Source organism: Canis aureus, chromosome 10 (assembly GCF_053574225.1).
Source record: "Canis aureus isolate CA01 chromosome 10, VMU_Caureus_v.1.0, whole genome shotgun sequence".
Taxonomy (NCBI): domain Eukaryota; kingdom Metazoa; phylum Chordata; class Mammalia; order Carnivora; family Canidae; genus Canis; species Canis aureus.
This window is the reverse complement of record NC_135620.1, coordinates 68,068,174-68,076,565: the sequence shown is the minus strand read 5'-3', so window position 1 is coordinate 68,076,565 and position 8,392 is coordinate 68,068,174.

Here is an 8,392-nt window from a genome sequence, read left to right as displayed (position 1 = left end):
TTCATGAGAGACACACAGAGAGGCAGAGACACAATTGTGGGACTCAATCCCAGCACCCCGGGATCACAACCTGAGCCAAAGGCAGATGCTTAACCACTGAGCCACCCAGCTGCCCCTGTATGATTCTATTTATGTGCAATGTCCAGAACAAACTGGCAAATTTAGACATAGAAAGTAGATTAGTGGTTGTATGGATGGGGCAGGGAGGAGTAGAAAGTGATGGCTAGTAGGTATGGAATTTATTTTGGGGAGAGAAAAATATTCTTGAAATATAGTGGTGATAGTTGCACATCTTTGTGACGATGCTAAAACCACTAAATTGTACAATTGAAATAAATGAAGTTTTGCAGCATTATTCATGGATAGTCAAGGTATGAAAACAACCTAAGCATCCATCAGTGGATGAACGGATAAAGAAAACACACACAAATATCTTTCAGCCTTAGGAAAGGAAATTGCCATTTGCAACATGGATGAAACAAGGACATTATGCTAAGTGAACTAAGTCAGTTAGAAAAAGACAAATACTGTGTGGTGTGGTATCATTTATATGTGGAATCTAAAAAGAAAGAAAAAAGTCAAATTCATAGAAACAGAGAGTAGAAAACTAGTTGCCAGGGCTTGGGGGTGGGGAAAATAGGGAGAGGTTGGTAAAAGGATACAAACTCAGTTATAAGATGAGTAAGTTGAGGGGGCTCAGTGATTGAGCATCTGCCTTTGGCTCAGGTGGTGATCCCGGGGTCCTGGGATCGAGTCCTGCATCATTGGGCCCCCCACAGGGAGCCTGCTTCTCCCTCTACCTATGTCTCTGCCTCGCTCTGTGTCTCTCATGAATAAATAAATAAAATCCTTAAAAAAAAAAGTTCTGAGGACCCAGTGTATAACATGATGAATATAGTTGATAACACCGTATTGTATAATTAAAGTTTGCTAGTAGAACTTAAGTGTTCCCATCAAAAAAAGGTAAGTATGTAAAGTTTAGGATGTGTGACTTAACTCTATGGAGGGGGGATCATTTCACAATGTATATCGAATCATCACTTTGTATGCTTTAAATGTCTTACAATTTTGTCGATTTTACCTCTATAAAGCTGAAAAAAAAAGAGGTGAAATTTTGTGATGTGAACTATATCTCAGTAAATCTGTTATAAAAAATTAAGAAATACGGGATCCCTGGGTGGCGCAGTGGTTTGGCGCCTGCCTTTGGCCCAGGGCGTGATCCTGGAGACCCGGGATCGAATTCCACGTCGGGCGCCCTGCATGGAGCCTGCTTCTCCCTCTGCCTGTGTCTCTGCCCCTCTCTCTCTGTGACTATCATGAATAAGAAATACATGTAACCGCAAAGAACATTGTATGAAGGCACCTATCATTTAAAGGAACTTTTATTGACAGCACAGGGGGAAAAAAGCACAACTGCTTTCCTTCAAAGGGTACCAAGGACACCTACAAAGATTTGGGAGGTGGAGGCATCAGATACTCTGCAAGTGGGGAAAAAATTGCGGAGCTAAAAAGACAGCGCTTGAAAATATGTGTAAAAAGCAGTTTGGCCCACAATGGCACTCCTACCCTTCCCTCCATTACCCCCCACAGAAAACTGAAATAGTCTTTCACCAAGTGGAACCTGAGAGGTTAACTTGGGTCCCCTTGGCCTGGAGGAAGGCGGAAATGAGGTGTCAGGTTGAAAACAGGTTAAGTGGAAGTCTGTATAAGGTGGGGTGAACTCCAACTCCCATCCTGCCATGACGCTTTCTTCCACCTCATCCACGACAGCCACGTATATAGGCCCTGGCAGATGAGCTCCCTCTCTGGAAAACTACAGATCCTTCTGGAGAAATTACACTGCTCCAAGGATAAATGACAGACCCTGACCTTTGGGGTCCTCAAAGTGAACTCAGTGAACACCCAATCATCCTGTGAAGCCCACAAGTTAACCTGCTGCTCCCATGTTCTCAGGCTTCTAACCCAGAGACCCTGGACTTCCAGGTGGAAACACTGATCAACAGACTTTGGATTGCCTCCCTTAGGAATAGAAGGTATGTGGGGTGGAGGGGAGGGGGTGGTGGAAGGAAAGGACAGAGTGATTAGAAGTTGTGGCTGGAGCAATCCATGCTCACAATGAGGGGGAACCCAATTCTGGCCAGTGGAAGAAGAGAAAAGGGATTTCTAAGCCATGTTCCCAGTTTCTTGGTTAGAGCATTCTTAGCACCATAATCATCTTTTCACAGTGCCTCTAGGCACAGTTAGCTAAGAAATACCTAATTGTCCCATTTGCTAAATAGGCCCAAACGATAGGAGTTGGGGCTTTGCCCATTAGCGATAGCTGTGTTTTCCTAAAATTTAAAATGTCCTAGGAAAACTCTCTACAGTAACCTGGGACACGTTGGCACCCAGTGGGGACCCACGGTTCTAAGCTGTTTCCAGGTTAGTGTTTAAGTAAAATTTACATTGTAAAATGCTATCGTTCTTCTTTCTTTGCCTCTGAGGCCTCCAGATGGCATACCTACAAAAATGTTGGAATGCAACAAAATGCAGGAATGCAACAAAATGCAGGAAGCCTGTCTGGGAAATTAACTGTTACTCAGTTAAGCCCCCTTTGATCCGTTGGGCTCCCTGGCTAGCAGCACTGCTTACTCTGACTCTGTGTTGTCCAATGTGGCAGCTACATAAGGCTGCTGAGAACCGCAGGCATGAAGGGTGCCGCATTTTGAGATATAAAAAACAGAAGCAGAGTCAACATTTTCCCATTCAACACAACTTTATTGTTTTCATAGAACTACAATTCACTTTAACTGTTGCATCGCATAGGATGTTGCTGTACTGTAATGCTTGTACAGGAACGTGCATTAGTTCTAGTATTACAGATAAACACTTCACCAATCTAGGCAGTATCAACAGATTGATTTGGTTCAGATGATTTTCTTCTATGCACTGAGATAACATCACGATGTGTTTACTTGGATATTTTATGTGGTTAGCACAAGTTCAAGTATACCAAGGTAGACAGCACAAGTTACAGTGATACCTATGCAAATCATAATCATCAACTGAGATGCTATTTTAATTATAATTATTTTCTAGATTAAAAAAATACGGGAAAATATTTAAATTTTAAACGAAGGCATATTACTGAGGCAGAATTCAGTTCACTACAGAAGCCAGTACTACAACTAGTACAATCAAGAGAAAAGGGGGCGGGGGTAGAGTGCACATTCGATGATGAATGGCGATTGCAACTTACTGCAGGCACAGCAAAATGAAAAAGCTGTTTGTTGTATACAAAAGTGTTCAATACTGTAGACAATATTTAAGACAACAGCTAGTATTTGTCATTTTCAGCAACGATCTAGTTAGTTCGATAAGTATTCTAACAGTCAAAAAAACCCACAAAACGGTCACATGAAATGAGTAATTTCCATAAAAAAAAAAAATTTAACAGCATTGCTGAGCTTGTAAATTTGGCCAACTCTACAATACTTGAATTCTTGAACACACACATACAAAGAATCTTAGGCGGAGAGATGATGAAATTATCATTTTAGTTACGGTAATTTCGTTAGAAAATTATAAGACTTGAAGACATTTACAAAAATCGAACTTTTCAATTAACCCTCTAAACAATGTTGTTCACAGAATACAAGAAGTTTCTAATACTAATAAAGATTAATTGACTCACAAATTGAAAAGTTGCAAGTATTTACTTTTAGATGAGTCACATAATATAAGACAGTTCCCATTGAAAATTTTGGTACATTCTGTCTCAAAGAACACCCAAATTTATGAAGAAATGTCAATTCATTGCCTAAAAACTCAAACTCATGACAGGTGTTTTTGACATTTTCTCATCTGTTGGAAGAATTTCAGCTAGACATAGAAAAATTAGTTTCTATGATGAGACTCCAACTATGTTGTCAAAAGACCAAAAGTACTGGAATTTTAAAGCAAGAGAATGATGTTTCCCTCATTCTTTTGTTTCACTGTCTGGTAACTATTGAAAATATTTGTGTTCGGTTTTCTAAAGCAGACTCTAGAAAGAGTCATGAATACAGATGTTAAAATTCTTCAGTATGTATGTGCAAATGCTATAAAATATTCATTGCCAGGTTAGGGAACTGGTGAAGAGAATATTTTTTAGTGATCTTGTGTTTTTACTAATGTTCCTTGGTTGAGTTATAAAAGAATTTTTACAAAGATTCCCTGTACTAGAAATTCCAATTCAAAAAAAAAAATTCCAATTCAAGGTTTTCTTAAAACAAAGGAATGCCTGCCATATATTCAAAAACCAAAGACAAAAAGTGGCAGAGCAAGAATTCTCCTTAACATAACACTGCATATGAATATGCTAATTTTGAAGCTCCTTAGAACAGGAAAAACTTGTACCTACTTAGGTGAAATACTTTAGTTAAAACAAATATTTCATGATACAAATAAAAAATGACAATTGTACATATTTTTCTAACATTGGGTCAATATACAAATTTTAAATGTAATCAGCAGCATCTTACATAAGTTAGCTACAAAAAATAAAACAAGACAAATGAAAGTACTGGTTTGTTGATATGGATAAATTTAGTTTTGTTTCCATTTTATGCACTACTTTATGCCAAATTTGCTGTTAATAATACTGAGATATATAAGAGTTAGTGAATTTACTTGAACAAATAGTTTTCTAAATGATATGCTTTTGCTTCAAAATCAATTCTTCTAATAAGAAAGATGAACTGTTAAAAAAAAAAAGAAAGATGAACTGTTTTGTCAATGTGGATGCAAGTATCAGAGTAAAGTAATTCCTTTGATATTTGGTCCAGTTACTGGAAAACTTTAAGCATATTTAGAATAACAAGATATGTTTGGAAGAACCATGTGAACCTACTTTTAAACACTAAGTTTTATAAATCTAAATATGGATCAAGTAATTCAGTGTATGAACTGCTACAACTTTTATAAAACACACACTGGGTTTTGAAGACAATGCAAAACATAACATAAAATGCCTCGTGAAATAATAATGATAATTATTTCACAATAATTTTTACACTGGTTAAAATATGTTGAAATAATATTTTGTCTCTCTTGGGTAAAATAAAATGTATTGCTAACTTCATCTGCTTTGCTTTTTAAAAGTAGCTACTAGAAAATCTGAAATTACGTATGTGGCTCACAGTATGCTCCTTGGATAGTGCTGCAGTAATGAAAACACCTAAACACCTTCCAGTCAGCTTTTTAGAGCCGTCTTCTTAAAAGTGAACAAAGATTGCCAGAAATTTGAGGAAAGCCTCCAATGTGAAAGAGAGAAAACAGGTGAAAAACAACTCAAAGGAAAGACAGATAATGCAGGGAGCAGAAAAACATGGAAAGACACTATATTAGCATCCGCAGAGGGAAAAAAAAATCACCCATGAAGAGGAAAAAAAAAATCACCCATGAAATAAAAGAGATTATAAAAAGAGAACAGAGAATCAGAAAATACACTTAGAATTACTGTGACAACAACAATAAAACATTTAGTAGTAGAGCCAGGGGATTAAACTGAAAAAATTTTCCAGAAAGCAAGATAAATTCCAAAGACATGGAGGAAGTGATGTCGGGGAAGATGGGGGAGTAAGTAGCGCCAGGAATCCATCTCTCCAGCTAGACAACAGTTGTACTGGAAGCAGGTGTCTATCTAGTGATTACTCTGGAGTCAGAGTTCTAGATCCCAGCGGAGACCCTGACTGATCAGCGGTAGAGGTCAGCCTCCAGGACGCCAGGAGCCACCCAGCCTCTACTGGCGCCCAGATGAAGCCCACGGCCCTAGTTTACTTGCGGGAGCTTAGGGTAGGAATTACAGCCTTTGCCTCGGGATCCCTGGGTGGCTCAGTGGTTTAGCGCCACCTTCAGCCCAGGGCCTGATCCTGGAGACCTGGGATCGAGTCCCACGTCGGGATCCCTGCATGGAGCCTGCTTCTCCCTCTGCCTGTGTCTCTGCCTCTCTCTCTGTGTCTTTCATGAATAAAATCTTTAAAAATAAAATAAAATAAAACCTTTGCCTCTAAGCGCTGGAGTTCTGGGTTCTGACTGGGGGTGGCTGCTTCGGATCATGAAGGAAGAGCAGACACAGAAGGCAGCCGCCACTCTTCCCACCCCCACCCGCTGAAATAGCTTCCAGAGGATTTAAGGGACAGCACCTGGTTTTTTGGACAATGATAAAAAAAAAAAAAAAAAAAAATCACGTATGGGAGAATTTAGAAAACCACAGCCTCTGCCCAGGGAAATGGAGCTGGAAAAATTTAAGCATTCGCCACAGACTGCTCCCCAGCACAGAGGCACCCTAGAAATCAAAAAGACCATAAACTCTGAATAGAGGGAAAGCCTCATCTCCAGAGCTACCAAACTAGAAGATTCAAATGTCAAGTTTTCTATGAAGAGAATCACAAGGCGTACGAAGAAACAGAAAAGTTAAGGCCCAGCCAAAGGAATAAAGCCAACCAAGCGAGAATGCAGCTGGGGAAGCCCAGGGGTCACACGTGCTCAACAAAACCTTCAAACCAAGGGTCTTGGAGAGGCTTCGAGAGCGAAAGGAAGCTTCTGGTGAGGCGGGCGGATCAAGTGAGAAAATGAAGATACTTGGAAGCAGAAGAAACCAGGGGCCACGCGCCCGCTCATCGCGGCTGCAGAGCGGCGGCTCTTCTTGGCGGGCCTCACAGACTAGCACGTCTCGGGCACCGCCGGCCCCAGGCCCCGAGGAGAGGCACCGGCGCTCTCCAACCCGCAGCGCCGACCCTAGGACCGAGCGAGTCCGGCAGGCAGATCCCACGCACCTTCTCAGCGTGGAAAATACTTCGCTAGGGATTCCCGACTTCCTGCGCGGCAGACGGACTCGGGGGGGGGGGGGGGGGGGCGGGGCGGGGGCGCCCCGCGAGGGCCCGGTTTGGGGGAAGCTTCCTTGGGGCAGGCCTTTGGGGACGTCCACGCCGCCACCTGAAGGAGACCCCTCAGCGCGCCGCACGGCGGACCACAGGTTTCTGACGGCGAATTTTCAAGACCTTCAAATGTTTCATCAAGCGGCTCCTCCACGTCAGAGGAACAGCTCGGAGGAAGACACGGAACAAAAACAACGAAAGCAGAGGTCTCTCAGGTAGCGTCCCTCACAGGTAGCGTCCCTCTCAGGTAGCGTCCCTCACAGATAGCGTCCCTCTCAGGTAGCGCGTACACATATGCTCGCACACACGCTCACGGGTAGTGTCTCAGGTAGCGTCCCTCTCAGGTAGCGTCCCTCTCAGGTAGCGCGTACACATATGCTCGCACACGCGCTCACAGGTAGCGTCTCAGGTAGCGTCCCTCTCAGGTAGCGTCCCTCTCAGGTAGCGTCCCTCTCAGGTAGCGCGTACACATATGCTCGCACACGCGCTCACGGGTAGCGTCCCTCTCAGGTAGCGTGTGCACACACGCACCCACGCATGCGCGCTCACAGGTCGTGTCTCAGCGTCCCTCTCAGGTACCGCGTACACATGCTCGCGCACGCGCTCACAGGTAGCGTCCCTCTCTGGCAGCACATGCACACACGCACGCGTGCTCACAGGTAGCGTCCCTCTCAGGTAGCGCGTGCACACACAACCTCCAGCGGCTCTCCGCCGCCCGGGGAATCACACACACACACTCGTCAGAAGGGCCGGCCCGGGGGACCCGACCAGCGGCGGGAAGGCGGGCAGCGGACCCCTACCCCCAGGCTTCAGGCTGTGCCCGGGCGCTCCACGAGGTTTCCCCTCCCGGCAGCACCCACCAGGCCCGGGCCGGGGGGTGGGGGGGGGACTAGCTGCCACCCCCCCGGGACTCGCAGCCCGCCCGCGCTCCAAACGCCAGCCTCACGCCCAGCCTGCGCGTCTACAGCGTGGCCCGCCGTCCGGCACCACCAAGCGTTAATGCGGCGGGGGGGGGGCGGCATTTGCAAAAACGGAGCGAGGCAGATCTGGCGTCATTGTGCTTCAGCTACTGTGCGTGTGGTGTTTTGTTTTTTTTTTTTCAAACGCACAAGTTGAAGGTTTGTGGCAACCTTGTGTTGGGCAAGTCCGTTGGCATCATTTTCCCCAACAGCATCTGCTCCCTTTATGGGTCACGTTTTGGGAATTCTCACAGTATTTCAAGCTTTTCAGCCACCACGCCACCTGCCACGGTGTCCTGTGATCTGGGAGCCTTGACGCTACGACTAGCGCTTTGGGGCACCACCAAGCACACTCGTGGAAGACAGTGAGCTTAACTGATAAATGTGCACGTTCTGACTCTCCACCGACACCCCCACCCCGCCTCCAGGTCTCGCTCCCGCCCCTCGGGCGTCCTTATTCCCGGAGAAACAACAATACTGAAAGGAGGCCAGTTCCTAACCCGACAATGGCCCCCCCAGTGTTCAAGTGAAAGG